This window comes from Callithrix jacchus, chromosome 4 (genome assembly GCF_049354715.1).
Source record: "Callithrix jacchus isolate 240 chromosome 4, calJac240_pri, whole genome shotgun sequence".
In the NCBI taxonomy this organism is placed as follows: domain Eukaryota; kingdom Metazoa; phylum Chordata; class Mammalia; order Primates; family Cebidae; genus Callithrix; species Callithrix jacchus.
This window is the reverse complement of record NC_133505.1, coordinates 76,853,265-76,876,941: the sequence shown is the minus strand read 5'-3', so window position 1 is coordinate 76,876,941 and position 23,677 is coordinate 76,853,265. Positions and strand designations below refer to the sequence as shown.

At 37.4% G+C, this 23,677-nt stretch overlaps 1 long non-coding RNA gene across 5 annotated transcripts in view; it reads right to left on the bottom strand.

Moving 5' to 3' along the window:
* Positions 1 to 23,677, bottom strand: part of LOC103792494 (uncharacterized) — a 235,358-nt gene that overhangs the window by 32,031 nt on the left and 179,650 nt on the right. For 2 of the 5 annotated variants that reach the window (XR_004741866.3, XR_013534829.1), the window contains exon 3: positions 21,792 to 21,998. The exons of 1 other annotated variant lie outside the window; for it this stretch is intronic. This is a non-coding gene — a long non-coding RNA (uncharacterized LOC103792494). Of the gene's footprint in view, positions 1 to 8,015; positions 13,489 to 15,557; positions 21,999 to 23,677 lie in introns of those variants that run through there. 2 more of the 5 variants (XR_013534826.1, XR_013534827.1) reach the window with 2 other exon arrangements.

Below are 23,677 nucleotides of genomic sequence, written 5' to 3'. Positions count from 1 at the left end.
ATCCAGAGGGTATGCTGGGGAGTATTGTTTGTAATACCTGTCAGAAATGAGGGAAGCAAGATTTGGCATTGGGAGAATTTGAACTGTGATGCAGATTCTCAGTTCAAACAAACTCAGCTGATCCTCTGGATAGCTGTGAAGTCAAGTTGTCCACTTAGAGAATAAAAGCAAGTGAACCAGATCTTCATGTCTCTGTGCTCATAAGGGCTTAGATACAGGCTTCCCTGAGGAGGAGGTATAATCTTGAATGAGGCCAAGGAAATTCTAAGAAAGGGATACATGTTTGAAGCCTAAGCAATCAACAGTCCAAGAAGCTGGGAGAATGAATTTCTCCATCTCAAAGAGAATCTGGATAATGTATTCCAGCATCCACTATCGTCCAACCCCTTACAGTGCTCAAATTCAACGTTTCAACTTCATCCAAGTTCAGGTCTTCCAGAATTTTGATTGGTCTCTTCCTAAGGTATTCATGAATGGTATGTTAGTAAGAAAAGCTACAATTTCTGCCACTAAAGCTGGCCTCTGGGCTACAACTGATGTTCATCATCTACCTTCTTTATTTAATGTTCATTAGTACTTCTGCTGATTTACATAGCTTATCTGATGGGGTTATACAGACCTCATCCCTGAGGGTGTGGGCTCCTAACCAACATGCACTTCTTCAGCCTTGGCTGAATTTTTCCACTTACCACAAAAACTGGGCAGAGGTCTACCACTAGCTTTCCAGGTGAAATAATTCAGTGTTCAACACATAATTTCTTCTTTTCATTGTGACATTGCAGCCTTATTTCATTCTCACACTCAAGTTCTATCATCCCCAATATGATGCTAGCTTCTTTCCTTCACTGTTCATTTATTGACACAAAGGAACTAAAGATACGTGAAGGCAGTCATAACTTGAAGTTTAAATAGATTCTTACTCTATCCTGTGGTAAAAGTATTCCTTCTCTGAGTACCAGGACTTCTAGACCTTAAGTACAAAGAACTAAAGGGTTAGGAAGCACAGACTTCTAGACCTTAAGTGCAAAGAATTAATGAATTAGGAAGCACACGTTTCCCAATTTCATCACTGAGATGACAATTGTGGCCCATCAAAATTCAACCCCTTGGATCCTATATTCATGTATTCCACCCACATCCAGGCATTCCATTCACTGGAACACAGAAACATCAAAGTCATCAACAATTTAGAGTATATACTCCACCATGAGAGATGGAGCCCCATTTGTTTCAGGTTATGGTTACCAAACTGGAACTTCAGCCATGCCTCTAGAGGCCATCACTCTATCAGGCCAGCAGCTTCTACATGGCCTGTGATATGTATGTGATAGCAGCTTCTACATGGCCTAGGTATGTGATAGCAACAGTGGATTCCATGGTCCTGTGGTGGCCCTATTGGTTCCGTGGTCTTATTCAATGTTAGGCAGTTTTCTATATTTTTTAACTGAACATTCTGTAAGCTTGAATAGTAGTGATGTTTGAGCCCTAAAGGCAGAAAAGCCAAACAGATTGCTGATATATCCAACAATTTTAGTCAAGATGAATTGCTGGCTGTAGGAGAAAAGAAGGGGTTCAATAATAACTTTCTACTAAGTGGCTGGCTGGTGTTCTCAAAGGATGGTGCCATATCAAGTTGGAGAGCGTTGCTTGGCAAACTGAACACTTGATAGCAGCAGCAATTGTCAGCTTAAGTGCATGAGAGTTTCTCTTAGCCTATTTTTGCTGCTGTAACAAAATACCTTAGACTGGATAATTTATTTAAAAAAAAAAACAGAAATTTGTTTCTTACAGTTCTGGAGGCTGAGAAGTCCAAGATCAAAATTCTAGCAAGTTCAGTGCCTGGTTAGGGCTGCTCACTGCTTGCCAATGGTACCTCATTGTTGTGTCCTCACAGGGCAGACAGCAGAAGGGCAAGAAAATACTCCCTTTTACATTAAGCCCTTTCATAAGGATGCTAATCCTGTTTATGATGATAGGTTCCACTTATGAAGAAGGTGACTTAAGCTCCTCCAAAAGGCCATATCTCTTAAGACTTTTGCATTGGTGATTATGTTTCAACATGAATTTTGGAGGACACATTATCATCTATACCACAACTGTATAGTACAATTGGATAACCTTTATCCCTGCATCACAATATTCTCTTTATGCTCCTAGGGGGTCAACACTGGGGTAGTTCTAACAGAGATTGTATGACAACTAGCTGAGTCATTACACCTTTTTGGAGATAATGTGTCTGTGGTATTTGTAAATATATAATGCAAAGATCTTCACACTTTGTGCCTCTGCCTTGTTTGTGCCCAATAATAGATACAATACTTCTGTGTTATTAAAGATTGCTACAAGGCCCATTGAACCCTCTAGAATCTAGCTCATAATGAACAGTTGAGGACACATGATTACTTATTCCATGGCCAGGCACTCTGTTTCTCTCAGGATGCAATAGCATGCTAGTAGCTGATTTGTGAATAGTTTTAAATTTTCTGCTGCAGATAACATGGTTTTGCTCCAAAACTCTTGGGTTCTATCTTGTGATTCTAACATCTGGGCTTGCCATGAACTCCAGTGTGGCATCTTTTCCCACCATTGTTACCTCTAATAGCTTGAGATCTACTAGATCACAAGGTCTATGTGACAAGCACATCTGGACTACAACCATTAATTCCTAGATCCCTTTTCTCCCCTGGGCCCTCCTCAAAGCTAGCCCTCCATGTCACTCAGTAAATGGGTCTAAGCACTACTCCTATATGAGTAATATGCCCCCTCCAGAATTTGAGAATTCAAGGAAACCTCTGGGGCATTGTGCTACCTCTTAACTGTGAGAAATGAGAGATGCAGTATGTGCCTGAAAATAAGAGAATATATTAGCATGTCCTACACTACCAGAGGCCACAAATTTCACTGACTTTTCACAAATCTATGACACTTTGAAGACTTTATCTTCAATGCTCTGGAGCATATAGTCTTCTGTTCTCATTAACATGAAGTCATTAATACTGGACTAGCATGACATTCAATGGAATGTACAGATGGTCCAGATGCCTTTGGACTATAAAATGGCATAGCATGAAAGATGTAACATAGCCCTAGAGCCAAGAATCTAGATGTTTACTCTTTTCCATCTCATGTAAATGTAAACTGCTTCTGGTCTTTCCTCTTAATAAAGATGGAAAAATGTAATCACTAGATCAAGGTTTCTTAATATCAGCACAATTGGTATTTGGACTGGACATTATTTGTTGTGGGTGTTTGTCCTGTGCATTATATGATGTTTAGCAGCATCTTTGGCTTCTACCTACTGGATCCATAGAGTACCATATCAGTCATGACATTAAAAACAAATCATCACCAGTTTAGAACTATTGCATTCACTCAATAGCCATATTTAAACCCAAAGCTATATTAAGCTGTTCTAGCAAAGCTATCATATACAGCACAGCAGCTAGAAATGATACTACTATTTGTTTAGCTAAATTTGTAGTAGTCCACTGCTAACTTCTAGTATCCATATCATTTACACAGGGTCGAAGTGGTGAATTAGTGAAGCTGTGATGGCAAATCCCTTCCTTGAATATTAAGGTCCTCATGGGAGGCACTAATCCCTGATGTCTCCTCAGGATGCAATGTTGATTTTGATTTACTATCTTGATTTGGGGAGTAAAGATGGGGCAGCACTTTAGAAGGCCAAGGTGGGCAGATCACCTGAGGTCAGGAGTTTGAGATCAGCCTGGCCAACATGTTGAAATCCCGTCTCTACTAAAAACACAAACATTAGCTGTGCATGGTGGCAGGTGCCTCTGATCCCAGCTACTCAAGAGACTGAGACAGGAGAATCACTGGACCCCAAGAAACAGAGGTTGCAGTGAACCGAGATTGCACCATTGCACTCCAACCTGGGTGAAGAGAGTGAAACTCTATCCAAAAAAAAAGTTTCTAATTGGCCCCTTTGATAGTTCCTACTCCACAGGTCAAAGAACCAATGTGAGTTTCTGTATGTCCACTGTAAAAATACATTGACAAACCAGGAAAATGATCCCTAAGTGGGTGGGTGGATATAGGCAGCCCACTGTGAGCTGGATGGACCTGAGCCAAGACTGCATTCATTACCTGTTGCCCATGCACTTCTACTCTAAGAGATGGAATAGGATGACAAAATTTTGGTAGGTTTTCAGGAATAAGTGTCAACTCAAATATAGTGTTGAATAGCCCTCAGAATTGTTAACACTACCTTTTAATCAATATATGATAACCTGAGTAAATGGTAGAAAGTCCTTTTGGGAGAGGAAAGTGGGGATAATTACTCCAAATGCAATTGTCATGGTGTTGCAGAGTTCTTCCTCCTAGAAACAACTTAGCCTCCCCCTCAGTTGTGGCTTCTGGGTCTGAAAACTAGCCCAAGTAAACAACTGATCAAATGAATTGCAGTAGTTTATTGGGTACTGCCTCAGCCCCTTAAATATCCACCCTTAATTTCTTTGGGTTGTATAGATTAAACAAAACCCTCATTCGGTTCCTATCTATCTTGCCTCTGGGATTATCCTGCTTTATTAAGCATCCTCATAGCTTTCTGTAAGTCAGGCTCCCTTGAGCACCACTTATTCCTTGATGCTCATTACAGTAATTTTGACATTAACTAGGTGTCTAGTTAATAACTGGATACCTAATTACTCATTCTTTATATTAAATTCTCTCTGTTTACATAACTGATAAGGTTTTGTCTCTTGAATGGTAGATACATACAATAAATATTTGCTAATGGATCAGTAAATCTATTCCTATTGGGACCCGTCCACAACATTTTCAGGGAGAATACCCACAGGACTCTTGTTATAGAATTCCCTATCCTCTGGAATATTAATTTCATTTTTATATGTAGCTCAATGACAATGACTTAATGGTTCTATTTGCTCACTGTTCTTTTTTCATTGTCTCTATATTGAATGAAACCATTATTTTGTCCTCTTAACTATAGTTGCTCACCTAAACTATACAGGAGTTTCTGTCCAGTATGAAATTCAGCCTTCTTTTTTAAGGTTTAAAACCAGTAACAGAAATATATTTCTCATCTTTATGACACCATTACTATATGGAGGAGCAATCTGTGGTTACCACATCACTCTCTATATTAATTTTCACAAATACAGAAAAAAATGTTACCTGGTGATCATCAAAAAGCCTGCTGGTAAATTAACAGAAAATTTAGTGCTTAACATGTTCAGAACCCTCTAAACACCTAAGCATTAATTCTCCCATTTTGTAATCTTGCATCAAGTGTGATGTTGAGGGTAACCCAAGCCAATTTTAAACATTAAAGTTAATATTACTCAAGTGATCTCACCTCTGTTCAAGAAAATAAAAATTGCTTCCTAACAATCTGACAACACATTGCTGAATTAAATATGGCATCTCCTTGGCATATTCACCAGTTTTAAAATCATAATCTGGAACAAACAGAAATTTAAAGCAACACAATACAAACTAAAAGAGAGCCCCACACTCTTTTGATTTCTAACCTGTAAAAAGAAATTAAATAGACGTTGACATTTACATAAGCTTAATTGAAATTTCAATTTGCTCCTCAACAATATGTCTTTGACATGTGAAACCTAAGAAGGAGGATCACAGTTAATGCCTCTTAATCCAGTGCAAATTGTATACAAAGATGCTGAGCTAGAAAAGTAGTTTTGTTAATGGAAAACACCCATCTCTCTTGTTGGAGGTGTAGAATTTCTTCAAATTAAGTGGATCCATCATCTTAAAGTATTTCCTTGCTTATCTTTTGTGTAAAGAAATTTTCCCCCATTTTATAATGTATTTTGCACTAATCTTGAGTTAAAAGTAAGCTTCTTTATATTATTGGTACTTCATCAATGTGTATTAATCAATATAAAATTTAAGATTAAGCAAAAAAATTAATTAGTTAATAAACAGAGAACACAGCTCAGAATAATATCACACCCCTGAATTCTATCTTACTTGTCCCTGTCCCCCTTATTATATTTCCTGGTGATAAATTTTGCTGTATTTGTAAGTGGTGCTAAAGTGATATAAAGAAGGTGAAGTATTCAAATGAAATTGCCTCTCATAAAACAGGATGCTCACCTAAGGAGAGAAAACAGTGAAGATTTAGGGAGAATGCTGTATCTTATGATTTTGATTATCATCTCATCAGATCTTTATTTTCCATCTTTTTGGGTTTTTTCTTTTTTTTTGAGATGGAGTCTCACTCTGCTGCCCAGGCTGGAGTGCAATGGTGCAATCTCGGCTCACTGCAACCTCCGCCTCCCAAGCTCAAGCAATTCTCCTGCCTCAGCCTCCTGCGTAGTTGGGGTTACAGGCACACACTACCACGCCCAGCTAATTTTTTGTGTTTTTAGTAGAGATGGGGTTTCGTCGTGTTAGCCAGGATGGTCTCGATCTCCTGACCTCGTGATCCACCCACCTGGCCTCCCAAAGTTCTCGCATTACAGGTGTGAGCCACAGCGCCCAGCCTATTGTCCATCTATTTTGACCTTCTTCTTGCCTATTCCTGAGTTTAAGCACTCCCAGGGGGCTTCTAGAATCCTACCAACTACACATTCATGGTTTTTGTTTTCTTATTTTTTTAATGTCAGCTCTGAGATTAGAGGACAATCTTGGTTTAGATCAGCTAGTCTGGATCATTTACAGATGCAATTCTAACATCAACCCACTGGTGGGCTCAATACTTAATACTTCTCAGCACAAGGAGAATTGCAACATTATTTCTTTTGGCTTTTCAAATATATCGGTAGAATGAAAGACATTTCATTTTAAAATAGGTCACTTGAAGCATGTCTGTAGTGGAAAGGAGAATATTTCTGCAGCCTCATTTCAAAGTTATTGATAAACAACCAAGAAATGTGCAAAAATAACAGTGAGGTTTGGGTTCTGCCCAATAAAAACAAGTTAAATTTAAATTTAGGTTTTTGTCATGTCATTAGCCAAGCCCCAGTTGTTCCTAGGTATTGCAGCACATATGGTCTGCAAGATCACCCACAGTCTTCAGGCTCCCTATTAGATGACCATATGGACTGGCTAAAGTCCCAGGGAGCAAGAGGGCCATGCAGACACCCCATTGTCCAGCATTTCAGAGTGTTTTTGCTTTGTGCATTTTCCAGGGTATATTTTATCCAATTATAGGTTGTTTCAAGCTTATAATTTGGTATGTTTTAAAACATTTTGATTTTTTTTCTTTTTTAAATTTTACTTTAAATTCTGGGATACATGTGCACAACATCTAGGTTTGTGCCATGGTGGTTTGCTGCACCCATCAACCCATCATCTAGGTTTTAAGCACTGCATGCATTAGGTATTTGTCCTAATGCTCTGCCTCCCCTTGGCCCCCATCCCCTGACAGGCCCCGGTGTGTGATGTTCCCCTCCCTGTGTCATGTGTTCTCATTGTTCAACTCCCACTTATGAGTGAGAACAAACATTTGATTTTCAAATAACATTTAAGCACTTTCTTCTGACTATAGCTGATATTGTTTATTTGACATCAACAATAACAATATATAGTCAACTAACATGAAAATAAAGCTTTGTAATTTTAATAATTTAATTGAATATTTTTAGACTTGATCAAATTGTGATGTTCTTTTTAAGTGATTAAGTATTCTTTGTAAGAATTTCATTTTCAATTACTTTGTACTTATATACAAAGTATTTTGCATTTATACTAAAAAGTCAAAATGCAAACAGCTCAAATGTTTTATTTTTAGCCTTTATAGTTTTATAATACTATAGTTTCATGGTTTTAAAATTATATGTATTATACACTATATAAAGGTATATCTCATATAGAGACATATAGAGGTGTATGTTTTTATATGTGCATACCTGTCTGTCCATCTATCTCTCTATATTTTAAGTTTGTACAGGAAGAGAGAAGTGAATCATCAGGCCTATTTTTTTTTGACATTTAATATATTAGCTCATTTAATTTCTACAAGATAGAATTAAACACAGAATAATAAGAACTCAGAAAGTTTAGACTGCATTGCAATTTGTTGTTTTAATTTGCTGTTTCATCCTTCCAATAATGTATGAGGCTGTATAATACATTATAGATTTTACAGTGCCAAAATCAATCTTCAAACAGGCAAAATAGAAAGTGAAAAGAACAGCAGCTTTTAAATCAAATCAGACCTGGGTTCTAATCTTGCTGTGCATTCTTAAGCAAGTTACTTAATCTTTCTTCTCCATAGACATATGAATATTCACTTGATAGGGTTGTCTTGAAGATTAATTCAAATCACTTATGGTAAGTTCTTGACCTATGACAAGTATTTATTTAATAAGTACCTGCTCCTTACTCTTTCTTTTTTTTTTTTTTTTTTTTAGACGGAGTCTTGCTCTTGTCACCCAGGCTTAGTACAGTTCCATGATCCAGGCTCTGCAACCTCTGCCTCCCAGGTTCAAGCGATTCTCCTGCCTCAGCCTCCCAAGTAGCTGGGATTATAGGTGCCCACCACCATGTCCAGCTAGTTTTTGTATTTTTAGTAGAAATGGGGTTTCATCATGTTGGCCAAGCTAGTCTGGAACTCTTGGCCTCAAGTGATCTGCCCACCTCGGCCTCCCAAAGTGCTGATATTACAGGCATGAGCCACCACACCTGGCCAATAAATATCTGCTCTTTACTCTTATTAGTTGTAATATTTGCCAGTTTACCTGAAATCTTGGAAAGTCAGTTTGCTGCAAACATTGGGATAATAATTTCTATCCTCAGAATAATTGGGAGATTTTCAAATATTACATGTGTAAATTAAATTTAATATACAGTATATTGTTATTTCTGTTCCTGCACAAGAAACAATGGAACAAGAATTTCTAATTAGGAACTTAGACCTTTCATTAAAAGTCATTATTATTGTGAATATCAAAAATGAATTGAAAGCAGTCATTATATCCCTATCCTGACCATCAATATAAATGTCCTCAAGTTTGTTTATAATCGACCTGAAATGACAAATTTCAGAGGACTTTATCAGGTTGAGTTTCTCTTATCAGTAACAGTTTTTGATTAAATAATTGCAAGGGTTATGCTCCAAACGGCTATTAAGAGAGACCTTACCCTGTGCTAATACTGCCTGATCACCGACAGGTTGAAAACAGACCATTCTATTCCCAGACTATGGCAAACAACTACAATCTCATAATTAGATTTGCAGAATTTAATTACAATTTGGACATGCAGAAAAAGGTAAGGTTTTCATCCATATATGGTTACACAGTCTTTAGAAGTTCTTACCTACAAGTTGTCAAGTTCAGCCACGTAGTCTCTGGGGATTATTCATCTGCTTTCTGCTTGCCTTCATTCATGGCTAGTGGAATTCATGACTGGTGGAATGCATGACTTGTGAAATGTGCAGTGTAATCTTGGCTTGGTCAGAACTAGGTGAGGCTCCCTGGATGACTGTGTCCCTTCTCAACTCCTAAGTCCTAAAGACCTCTAAATCCGCCCACTTTCTCCATTCAGTGCCTTGGCCTGCTCATGTACCCTCAGCCTCTGTTGCCACAAAGGACCTGATGGCTGGCCCTCTACACCTAAATTTAGCATCCATGTCCCATGGTAACTGTAGGTAGTATGGGAGGACGAAAATGCCTTAAGCCTTTAATTGCTCACTGCACCTTCCAGTTGATGTTTCCATGCCCTAGTTGTTTAGGGGAAGCTAAAGAAAGTATCTCTTTCCAGAGTTAAAAATTATGAGTGCAGCAAGAGTACCCCAAATCCATACGTGTTAGCAGATGCCCTTGCTTAACACTCAGGGCCCTGTGTGCTAGCATGAGACCCTCACTTACCAGCTTTTAGCAAGCTAATGCCATACAAAGGAAAATCTGTACATACACATCTGATTAGCTCTTTCTCCTTGCGCCTGTTACTTGTTCCATAATCCACAGGCACTGGAAAGAGCCTGAGTTTTCTTTTACTTTCCCTATATCAAATCCTTCTTTCTGACTATAAGGCCAATTTAAATCCTTGGTATGTTAAATGAGAGCTAAAGGAATTTGGAAAATCCTTTTCCAGAAAAATAACATGAATTGAAAGGATATGTTTCTAAACTTAATCATCCAAAGCTTTACACTACCTGTATTTTTCTCTTTACATTTATCTTGTAATAATCTTAATTTCCCTATACTAAGTTTTTCTTCTATAAGATAGCTCTGGCAATTAAGGTAACGTTAATAGTCATAAAAGCACAGTAAAAGGGAAATATTAATAATTTCTTTTAGACATTGCCCACTAGTAAACATAGTAGATCTTGGTTTAATGAGAGGAGAGCTAGAATTCTTTTTCTTTATTATTATTTTAATCTAGCAGGCCTAGCAAGGTTGGTTAATAGAAGAAACTACACAGAAATGTATTAACATAAGATATCATTTCTTTTCCTACTACAAAATAAAATGTAGCATTTACTCTACACTCTCGAGTGTCTACTATGATTCTGCCACTGTACTACCTGTTGGTGACACAGATATGCAAGATCTTGCCTTCCTGTGCAGAGCACTTGCAGTCTATTAGGAAGGAAAAAGCAGTCCAAAAATAATAAATATAAGCGCTTCTGTAGAATTCTTAAGTCAGTGTCATGCAAAGCATACTATGGAAGAACACAGTAAGTACATTGTCTTAACTTTAGTGTCTTCCACTACACTTACCAAACTGCTTTAAATTCAATTCTGTTGAATTCATTTGAGTGCTCCCAAATGTGACTGTGCCACAAAAATTTTCTCAGAATTGAATAGCAGATTACTAGGAGCATCTCTTACCATTTCCAAGATTTTAAGGTTCTAGCTGCCACCAATATATGAACAATATTTCATCTTTCCTCTTTATTGTATCATATTAATGAAACAGCCCTTATTCTAAAACATCCAAATAAATTATTTTCCAAAAGTATATGGTTCTTGAATATGGTCACATCTACCTGTCTGAAATTTTTAGATTATAATGCTATATTATTGCTTGCCTGCTGCTGACTACACTCAAAGAAAAGGAGGATTTCAAGAATTATTTACCTAGCATAAACCGTTAAATGAATCAAAAGAGTCTCAGGAATCAGATTCACAGCAAGAAGAATCTGCTGTCCAGCAAGCAACTGATGAGCCTACCACATGGTATTAAAAACATACATACATTATTGAAATTAATAGAAATGTATTACTCCCCAATCCTTTTCTCTAGAAAAAGTTTACAAAACTAAGGCACATTCTTGCAAACTTTCATCCTCAGAGTCACAAGAATATTCCAAAATAAGAAATTTGCCTGGGACTCTATTTGTTTTCACACTTTCCTAATTAAAAACCTGTCTATGTACTGCAGTTAAATTTAGATGACAAACACTAGTCAAGGGTATTTTAAAGTTTTAATTTTCCAGTTTGTGGCTTTTGAATTTGGGACTTAATACAGATGAATGTTCTTTGGGGGCTTTATGGTATAAGATTTCAGAACATTTTTCTTTCTTGAATTAGGGAAGAAAAAACAGTAAGGCAGCAGCAGTTTCCTGATTCTTGTGCAGTAGCAAGTGATTGTCGCAAGTCCTTTTATTCCTAAATCTTCTGGTACAGAGATTTCATAAGGAATAAAAATGAATCTAAATTGGCAGAACACAAAGTACATAATCATGGAACCTAGGCAGCTCCAGAGGCATGTGGCACTTCACGAAAAAAATGTAATACTTTCAACATTCCACAGTGTTGCTGCTCTGAGGAGAAAAGCTCAAAGCTCAAAGCAATCCCTTCAAGCTGAAACCAGGTGACACACCATTGCATCTGAAGATACATAAGTACAGACAAATATAGTTTTCCCTAAAGCTATTATGTAAATTTGGAATCTAATAACTGGTAGTTTAAAGCAAAAAAGAATAATTAACTTGTTACTGGCAGGGATTCACTTTCCTGAGGTTTTTGTTTTTTCTTTTTTTCTCTTCGCCTAAGACTTTGCGGCACTTTAATAACTCCATTTCTCAGTCTGTGTGGGGTGGTTCATGCCTGTAATCCCAGCACTTTGGGAGGTCAAGGCGGGTGGATCACCTGCCCAGCCTGGCCAACACTGGGAAACCCGGTCTCTACTACAAATACAAAATTATCCAGTTGTGGTGGTATGTGCCTGTAGTTTGAACTACTTGGGGGACTGAGGCAGGAGAATCACTTGAACCTGAGAGGAGGAGGTTTCAGCAAGCTGAGATCATGCCATTGCACTCCAGCCTGGGTGACAAGAGCAAAATTTTATCTCAAAAGTAATAATAAAAATAATAATTCTACTTCTCAAATTCCTACTCTACTTTTTAAATATCAATACAAAAGTTAATGCTAAACACCCCTAAAACATGTTATTGAATTGCTTTGATAATTAAGTATAGTATTGAATATGATTGAATTTATCCACAATCCTTCTCATGTAGAATTTTCTTTCAAGATTTTATTTTTCAGAATTTCTTAATATAGCATATTTAGCAAATATGTGATATTTAAAATTTGGAAAGAAAGCTAAGTCCCAAAAAGAGTCTCATGTATGTCCCCTCCCAAAGGAATTAGATCAATTAACTGCAGAAAATGTTTTTCTAGGGCTTACAATGATTCATATAACTGGTTAATTAAATGTGGTGAGTATATGAAATGAATGATTGGCCAAATCTCAAAGTGATTTGAGAAATCCAATTCCTTCCAGCACATTTACTTGCTAGCTGAGGATTTTTAAGAGTAAAGGTTCTAGGATTCCTTTAGCACTCTTGCATTCTCATTCTACAATTACAAACAACAATACCAAGGCAGACAGATGCAGCAATTTGTCCAAACCTAAAAATGAAGAAAGACATAATAAGCTTAGGATTCAAAATATCTGCCTCCCCAGGCATCTCTGGCTTTCACCTCTATGACTCTCACTTCCTCTTACAGGGAGTGTGGAAGAATCTCCCCTCTTCTAAGCATGTCTCTGGAGATGCCACGGTTTCCCTTCCCCACATCTCTGATTTCCATCCCCAGTGCCTCCAAGGTACAAGAGAGAAATGTGAATTACCCAAAATGTTCCTGAATGGAAACCAAAGTCATAGAAACCACAAGAAGATAGGGCAGCAAAACTGGAAGGAGTATAGGTTGGGAGAAGTGTCAGAGGGAAGCCATCACATTTTTTGTCTCTAGGGCTCATTCTTTCACCTTTTGTTCTTTGTTTTATCAATTCTCTTAGGATATGAGTATCATGGAAAGCGTAGGTAGGCTTGCTTTTCAGTTTCAACTCTGGCACAGATTAACTGACTAACTTCAAGAAATCAATTTGCCTTTCTTGCTCTCCTTTTCCATAGAGTGCATTAATAAAAATCACTGATCACTCAACCTCACTGGATTTACAACCATGTACAATAAGCTTATGCGAAAGTTCAAGTATTTTGTAAGTGGGAAGTCTTGGTAGAGGTTCTTAAGTTGAGAGCTGAAGTCCATTACTCTTCAGGGCATTTCCCTCTACTGGGCAAAGCTGTTGAAAGAAACAAATTCAGGGTAAGAAGATCACTAAACAAAATAGCATCAAAACAAAGTGGGGAAAGATGGGCACAAAGTACCTGAGAAATATCACATACTTAACACTAGTCATGTAGCCCAATACAGTATATTGTAGAAAATAGTTTCAACGTATTTGTTGAAGTGAAATGCCTCTACCCAAAAATATATTCTGATCTATTAGAGACTTGAAAAATGTCACCACCTACACTATCTAGTACTATGAATTCCATCTGCAAAAGGATAACTTCATTCATTATTAACTCCAGTTTCAGAGTCAACTTTTCCTGACTTTGTCCCCGCCTTGCTGTGTCTACATGTGTTGATTATGAAGGATATAAGAAAGTCTTCTTTCTTCAGACAAATTGAAATATCAGAATGGCTGAGACTCTTACAACTTTCTACTGCACAGAACAAAGAAATACATCACAGATGCTGTTAATAAACCCATGTGAGTGAGGCAGAGCCCATATTCTCAACTATAGGAAATGTAAAGAGCCAAAAAAAATTGAGATGCAGCTGGCCGCGGTGGCTCACGCCTGTAATCCCAACACTTTGGGAGGCTGCGGCAGGTGGATCACCTGAGGTCAGGAGTTTGAGACCAGCATGACCAACATGGAGAAACCCTGTCTCTACTAAAAATACAGAATTAGCTAGGCGTGGTGGCATGCGCTTGTAATCCCAGGTACTTGGGAGCCTAATGCAGGAGAATCACTTGAACCTGAAAGGCGGAGGTTGCTGTAAGCCAAGATGGCACCATTGCACTCCAGCCTACGCAACAAGAGTGAAGCTCTGTCTCAAAAAAAAAAAATTTGAGATGAACATTAATTAGTGAACTACCAAACTGCTATAGACTGAATATTTATATCCTACCTAAATTCACATATTGACAACTAATCCACAATGTTATGTGATCCCTTAAAGAGATGGTTAGATCATAAAGGTGGAGACTTCATGAATAGGATTAGTGTCTCTGATTAAAAAAAATACCAAGATAGCTCCCATACCTTGACTACCATATGAAGACACAGGAAGAAAATGTTATTTACGAACCTGGAAGCAGGCCCTCACCAGACACCAAATAAAGCCAATGCCTTGACCTTAAACTTCCCAGCCTCCAGAACTGTATAAAATAAACTTTTGTTGTTTACAAGTCACATAGTTTCTGTTATAATATCCCATACTGACTAAAGCACAAATGTACTGGCAGTCAAGTCCTCCTGCAGATCAAAAATCCTGTATGGCTGTTAGCATGGTCACTTTACTGGCAGCACTCTGGGTACTACCATACTATTGGCAAGTTATTCCACAATCCCCACACAGTACCTGCTCTCTGCCATCTCTCTCCATCAGGGATATGGAAGGGACAGAAAAGGAGAAAGAGGCACTCAGTCACAGGAAAAGTCCTGGAGACTCCCTAATACTCTGTGGATTCACACTGAATTGGAGAAATAGTATCATTATGCTGCACTTTTGAGCACTTCTTTCTAAGAGTGATATACAGTTTCTTCTTGGCTCATCGCTGCTTATGTATTACAATTGTTAAATTGTAAGTCTTACCTCCTCCCTGAACCCTTCTCTACACATTCTGTAAAATCCTGATTGGGCCCTTCTTTCAAATCTTGCAGCATATGTCCCCATATCCTAATTTAGGTCATAATTTTACCATCTTGAAACTTTCTCAATTTATATATATAATCTAACTTGACCAAAATAATTTGTATATAACATAATCTAATCTAGATTCTCGCTACAGGAACACGATCAGCATTTGGGGTCAGACAATTCTTTGCTGTAGGGGCCTATCCTGTGCATTGTGGGATATTTAGGAGTGTTCTTGGCCAGTAGCACCCCCCAGTAGTGACAATAAAAAATGTCTCCGGACATTGCTGAATATCCCCTGAGAGACAATATTGTCCTTGGTTGAAAACTGCTGATTTATCCTGATGTTGAAATATTTTTTATGTTTGTTATTAAAACATAAATTTAGGTTTACACTTCATTTTTATCAACCATAATTTCCATACTAAAATAGTACAGACTGACCATCTGCATGTATCTGAGGATTACCACAGCCTTTAGGGACCTGGAGCTTTTGCAATGGACACGAGAAGCCTGAGTCCAAATCTCCATGAAATATTCAGGTTCTTCCTTCTCCCAGTAAGAATCCTAATGGTAAGAAAGACCAGCCAGAGATGATAAACGTCCTCACATTGAGAGTGGATGCCTGATCAACTTGGCTAAAGCTGCTTTGGCTTAAAAAGTCAGATAGATAAAGTCTTTGGAACTATTGGTGACAAAGCCTCTCCAAGATATTATTTAATATTACTGCTGGCTCCAGGGCGTTCTATTCCATAAGCGCTCTGACCTCAGCTCCTGCTGCTGTCTTGTAGACATCTCTCTCCTAACCCCTACACACTCTACTTCAGAGTACAAGCTGGCCTCTGTCATCAGTGATATAAGAACCTATTGTGACCTGAAGCTTAAGATGGGGTAGTCCTCAGTTGGTGGTGGTGTTGGTCGCCTGGCTCAGGTGGCTCAGTTATGCTTTTCAGAATTAAATCCCCATAAAACCTAGTACCGATTTAAATGGTGTATCAGTGACTGATGACTTGGCTAATGGATGAGTCCCAGGAAATTTGTTAGATCTTTTGTGATGACCATATGTCCCTGGTTGATCATTAAGGTCAGAGTCAGCAGGATATTTGCTTTATCTCACTCATGAGCTCCAGGCTCTTGCAGTCCCAGAATTTCTTTGCAAATTCTATTCATAGTACTCTTCTGTCTGGACTTAAAACTAAAGACATATTTGTTCATTCCTATTCCTGAATACCCTTAAGAAAGTAGGTCAGTTTGCTGTGTGTAAAGCATCTTGTGAGTCTTTATAAAAGAAGCCGAGTAAGTGCTTGTTGTTGTCAGGGTAATTATTTTCTAAGGAATGCATACACTCTGACTTTGCCAATGAAATCATTCTATAAGACACATAATTTAAACCATCATTTTATCTTATTTGTTAAATTAAGTAACAGAAGAAAAGCTAGCCTTTAAAGCAGTCTAGAAAAGAAAAGCCAGAGCTTCTACTGTAATTCCTATTAATGAAAATTTGCTTAACATTATTTTTCCTTTAAATTATTGCTGTTACATTAAAATAGATGCACACATGAATGTAGAATGCTGGGTGATAATATAAAGCACACATACTTTTTTAAACTTTTACTTTAGGTTTCAGGGTACACATGAAGGTTTGTTACACAGGTAAACACACATCATGGGGGTTTGTTGTGCATATTATTTCATCACCCAGGTATTAAGTTCAATACCTAATAAATATATTTTCTGTTCCTCTCCTAATGTTTTGTGCATTTACTTTTTGATAATGTCATTGTCCTTTCATAAAAGAGAAAAAATATTAAAAACTACACTTAGGATATAACAATGCTTCCCCAACTCTAACTTAACATTTTTGCTGGTCATTTTCACATGGTCATATGTGTCCAAGCCAGGAACTACACAGAGTGTTTCTTTAGAATGGCAGATTTGCTCCACATGGCCCATTTTAAGTAGATTCCATCTAGCAGAGAGTAGACCAGTTGGTATATTTCATGACATTAGAGATTTCCTTAAAGAACAATGCAAGAAAGAGAAGGAAAAACAAATAGAAGAATGTACTGATTTGCTTGACCCAAATTATCTAGAGAAAGTCACTGCCTGGATAGTTTAATAAACCACATAAATGAAAAGACCAGTTAACAGCTTTTAATCTTATGAAAAATTTTGGTGCAACAGACAGATGTGGAGAGAAAGAGATTTTGAATTACCCACCAAGATTTTCTTCTTTTACTGTAGAAGTCTCTTAGGGCTTTGTATATCCTAGATTACAGCTGCTTCTTTGTGCCAAGCCTCACTCACTCTTCCAATGATGAGGTTTTGGATATGCTACCCTAAAATAGTTTAAGCTGAAGGAATTTGAGAAAACCACAAGGTAGGAAGTTCATTCTCATCTTAATCGACACTCTTCTTGTGAAACAGGTCATAACACCTAGGAAGGTTTTTCTGACCTTCCCCTAAACAAGTCATAAGACCCTCTTGTAAGAGATGCTCTCTCTATATCCAGAAGAAAGAAACATCCTTATCTCTGAAGATGAAGGGACACAGAAAGGAATCTGAACATACCAGGTCTTTCTAAATTTCCCCTAGTTTCCATTAGATTATATCCCCTTAACCTGTCAAATTTCTTCATGATAGTCTATTTTTAAAACCGTCAATAAAATACAGTCATGTTTAACTGTTGCTTTGAGTCTTTATTTCCTTATGAAGCCTCCTGTATCACATGCTAATTATATTAAATAAATCTGTACCTTATTCTCTTGCCAATCTGTTATAGGGGCCGTGGCTATGAACTTAGGATAGGTGAGGGAAAGATGTTTATTCTCTCCTACAGTGGCATTCATCTACCTTGAAGGAAAATTGCCTACAAAAGGTTTAAAGCAGTTCGTCAGTTACACGTTCATGCCATGCCCACTGTGCTAATGGAAAGTGATTAGTAGTAGTATGGCTGGTTTGAAAAGAAGGACTTTTTAAACCTTGAGAGTCTTGGGTTAAGGCACACCATACGTCCATCTCAGCCAGCAGGAACAAATGTTGAAGGGAAGAGTTTAGACTATTTTATAATCACTCAGGTTTAGAGTAGAAGCAAACATTTTGGCCATTTCATAAATATTTTATTATTTGGAAACTTCATGGGCAAAATATAAGCAATACGATCTTGCTTGAACAGAAGGCTCAATAACCAACCTTTGAGGTCTTCATCATGAAGAGCAAAAGGGCACAAGTTTATGGGCCTACTATTTAGTTAACAGGTATCAACAAAGCTGATTACTTTTCATGCACTATAGCTTTGTTTACATAAGACAAGAAATGTGTCACATTTATAGTGTTTATGTGTGATAATCTGTACTAGTGCTTTAAATATATTAAAACTAGGAGCTGTATTAAAAAGGGTCTCTCTAGAGTTGCCAGGTAAAGTGTTAGATTTGAATTTCAAATAAATATTCAACACTTTTTATATAAGTATATCCAAAATTTTGCCTGGAACATACTTATACTAAGAAAAAAAACCATTGTTTATCTGAAATTCAAATTTAACTGAGTATTCCATATTCTTAATTGCTAAATCTAACAACCCTAACAACCCTATATCTTAGCTCTTATGGGTTAAACTCAAAATATGGAAGATTGGGTTCATAGTCATTCAGCGACAGAAACCAGACTTTCTAAGTATACAAATAATGGATTGAATGATCAGTCACATTAACCAAGTATACAAAAGTCTATTCACTTAACAGTAAAAAACAACAGGTTGCTAAACACCCAGTTTAGCATGATAGGCCCTTACAATCTCTGTAAGCACATCTACATCATACTGAGGTCAGGTAAAACTGGTTTTCAAGCACAAGAAGCTCATTAGAATGTGTGAATGTTCTATGATTTAAGACTAAAACAGGTTAAAGTATTAAGCCCACAGTTGGGAACTTGGCAATGGGAACTTAATATTTTAAAAAAATCTACTGGCTCAAAGTTCCTGTTTCTCAAAAGAACCCAGATGGGTTCTGTTAATATTTGTCTCTGTGACTCTTCTTCCTAAGCTCCCATAGGCTGTCCAACCCCCCACCTTGGAATGACACATCCTTCCGTTAGCTGTATTAATAGCTCCAGTCGTATTACGTCAACTCTGCTGCTAGAAGAGGAGACTGTTTTTATCCATTATGTGATGATTTTAAAGTTTAACTCTCAAAAGGCAATCATATTTCTTTCACTTCCACATTCTTAAGGAACATTTCACTGTACTCCTCATGTATTTACTGTACTGACTAGAAAGGTAGATTTGCTATAATACTGTTTTCTCTAAATAAGGGAAATGCTGATAATCTTTTGTTTCAAGCCAAGTGTTTATCTGTATCTCATTTAATGCTCACTAAAAATCTTGGGAGGAAGAGAGCACAGTTATAGAGTAGCAGAACAGTGTCTAAATATAGGTCTGTTTTGGAATCTTACTATATTACTAAAGCACTAATTCCCACTTTTAAGTAAAATGTTACTATGGATTATTATGTAAAAGAAAAAAAAACAAAGATAAAACAAAGCTGGATGAATTCAGCTTCTCCTGTGGCTGAACTATTCTAGGAGATATAAATAAACCATGGCTGGTGACCACCATGATACTATAAAGAAATGAGTACCGGCTTTGGAGTTCTAAAGATCTGACTTAGTATCAAACCGCCATCACTGGGGTAAGAGTAGGGGCCAAAGAGATCAATCTGGAAATTGTTATGGGCTAAATTGTGTCCCTGAATAAATTTGATGTCCTAACTCTTAGCAGCACAGAATGTGACTGTATTTGGAGATAGAGTCTTTAAAAAGGTAATTAAGTTAAAATGAAATTATTCATGTGGGCTCTAATCTAACTGGTGTCCTTTCAAGAAGAGGATATTAGGACAACCAACTGAAATCCCAAGGAAGGCCTCAGAAGAAATAAACCCTGCCAACACCTTGAGCTCAGACTTCTGAACTTTAGAACGGTGAGAAAATAAATGTCTGTTGTTAAACCCACCCAAACTGTGGTACTTTTTATGGCAGCCCTAGCAAACATATTCCTTAACAGCTTAGATCCTGGGTTTATTTTATTTTATTCTTTTTTAAAGTTCTGTGATACATGTGCAGAACGTGCAGGTTTGTTACATAGGCATACACATGCCATGGTGATTTTCTCTACCCATCATCCCATCATCTAAATTAGGTATTTCTCCTAATGCTATCCCTCCCCTATTCCCCTACCCTCCAACAGGTCCTGGTGTATGATGTTCCCCTCCCTGCGTCCATGTGTTCTCACTGTTCAACTGCCACTTATAAGTGAGAACATGCAGTGTTTGCTTTTCTGTTCCTGTCAGTTTGCTGAGAATGATGGTTTCCAGCTTCATCCATGTCCCTGCAAAGGACATGAACTCATCTTTTTTATGGCTGCATAGTATTCCATGAAATAGATGTGCCATATTTTCTTTATCCAGTCTATCATTGATGGGCATTTGGGTTGGTTCCAAGTCTTTGCTATTGTGAAAAGTGCTGCAATAAACATACGTGTGTTTGTGTTTTTATAGTAGAATTATTCACAATCCTTTGGTGATATACCCAGTAATGGGATTGCTGGGTCAACTGGTATTTCTGCTTCTAGATCCTTAGGAGTCACTACACTGTCTTCCACAATAGTTGAACTAATTTACACTCCCACCAACAGTGTAAAAGCTTTCCCATTTCTCCACATCCTCTCCAGCATCTGTTGTATCCTCATTTTTTTTAATGATTGCCATTCTAACTGGCATGAGATGGTATCTCAATGTGTTTTAATTTGCATTTCTCTAATGATCAGTGATGATGAGCTTTTTTTCATATGTTTTTTGGGCACATAAATGTCTTCTTTTGAGAAGTGTTTGTTCATAATCCTTTGCCGACTTTTTGATGGAATTGTTTGTTTCCTGTAAATTTGTTTAAGTTCCTTATAGATTCTGGATATTAGCCCTTTGTAAGATTGATAGATTGTAAAAATTTTCTTCCATTCTATAGGTTGCCTGTGCATTCTGATAATAGTTTCTTTTGCTGTGCAGAAGCTCTTTAGTTTAATTAGATCCCATTTGTCAATTTTGGCTTTTGTTGCCATTGCTTTTGGTATTTTAGTCAGAAAGTCTTTGCCCATGTCTATGTCCTAAATGGTATTGCCCAGGTTTTTAAAGGGCATAATCCCCATGGGTTTGATGTAATCATTAAATAATTAAGTGCCCAGTATGATGCTTTAAAAAATGAATTTGCTCAAGGAATATAAGGACTATCTTTTTCACTTAAGTTCACAACATGAACTAGCATATTTATTAATTATCCTTGGCAAATTCATTAAGGATCTGTTATGTGCAAATACACAAATCAATATCATATTCCTAGTGTTTTCCTTCTGATGGAAGATAGGAGGGCAGTATTTATTACCCCCAATGAATGCATTATACACTGTATTTTGTTGATTCTGCAATGTATATTTTAAAGCACCCTTTTTATTTTAGAAGAGTTTTAGATTTGCAGAAAAACTGTAAAGATAGTGCAGAGTTCCCATATCCCCCAAGCCGCATTTTGCCTATTATTAACAGCTTACATTAGTGGGTACATTGGTTACAATTAATAATTAACAATGATACATTATTAACTAAAGTTCATACTTTATTCAGATTTCCTATTTACCTAATGTCATCTTTCTCCTCCAGAATCCCATGCAGCATACTATTACATTTAGTGATCCTATATCCTTAGGCTCTTCTTGACTGTTAGTTTCTCAGGCTCCTTGTCTTTGATGACTCTGAGACTTTTGAGGAGTACTAGTCAGGTATATTGTAAGAGGCTCTTCTATTGGGATTTATTGCTGTTTTCTTAATGAGACTGAAGTTATGACTTTAGGGAAAAAAAAACACAGAGGTAAAGTGTCATTTTCATCACAACATATTAAGTGTATGTACTATCAATATGATGTATCACTGTTGATACTGACTTTCATTACCTGGGTGGGGTAGTGTGTGTCAAGTTTCTTTACTACAAAGGTTTTTTACTCCTTTCCACGCAGTAATTCTTAGAAGGAAGTCTGCATGCACAGCCCACACTTAAGAATTTGAGAGGGCCGGACGCGGTGGCTCAAGCCTGTAATCCCAGCACTTTGGGAGGCCGAGGCGGGTGGATCATGAGGTCAACAGATTGAGACCATCCTGGTCAACAGATCGAGACCATCCTGGTCAACATGGTGAAACCCTGTCTCTACAAAAAATACAAAAAATTTAGCTGGGCATGGTGGCACGTGCCTGTAATCCCAGCCACTCAGGAGGCTGAGGCAGGAGAATTGCCTGAACCCAGAAGGCAGAGGTTGCGGTGAGCCGAGATCGTGCCATTGCACTCCAGGCTGGGTAACAAGAGCGAAACTCCGTCTCAAAAAAAAAAAAAAAAAGAAGTTGAGAGAGGCTGAGGTGGGTGGATCACCTATGGCCAGGAGTTCAACACCAGCCTGGCCAAAATGGTGAAACTCCATCTTTCCTAGAACTACAAAAATTAGCTGGGCATGGTATGGTGCACCTGTGATCCCAGCTACTCAGGAGGCCAAGGTAGGAGAATCATTTGAACGTGGAAGGCAGAGTCTGCAGTAAGCCAAGATTGTGCCACTGCACTCCAGCAACCTGGGTGACAAAGTGAGACTCAGTCTCAGAAAAAACCAAAAACCAAAAAACAAAAAACAAAACAAACAAACAAACAAAAACAGTAGAGAGTTATGTGCTAACTCCTTGATGGCAGAGTACCTACATAAACTGGAATTTTCCTGCAAGACAGATTTCTCTATTCTCTTCCATTTATTTATTCAATCATCTATGTAAGGATGGACTTAAGGATATTTATTTTATACTTTGGGCCATGATACAGTATCATTAAGTCAGTGCAAAAGTTATTACGATTTTTGCCATTGAAAATAATGGCAAAACTGCAATATCAATGGCAAAAGCCACAATAACTTTTGCACCAACATAATACAAATATTTTGTTGCTCAAATTGTTCTGGCTTTGACCCTTGTTATTTTTTTTTCCTGACCAATATTTCTTTATCGCCTCTTAGTCCTTTACATACTGTATTTTATTCATTCTATAATTTCCCTTTTTTAAATGTCTGAAATTTACATAATAACACACTATAATTAAAATGAGTACTGACTTTCTTGTTCCTTAGTCACATGTAAAATAATAGTGCGTGCCTTTCAATAAATGGCATCTTAGATTCAATGAATGTCAGAAATTGCTAAACAATAACAAATACCTTTCTAGGATAATGTATTCAATTCTTAGCACTCTTACCCTGTCAAACTTTGACATTTTATAGAGAAAATTTCCTTCAGAGATTGTCATTGTTTGATCTTTTGGATTTACAGTAGACATGTTGCTTTTTCTCTCTGTTGATCATTTGAACACATATACATTGATCTACTGAAACAATTTATGTTCAGGTATTAGAATATCAGCAGAAGGAGAGGAAGGCAGCAAAACACACTGCCATGTGTGTACCTATGCAACTATCTTGCATGTTCTGCACATGTACC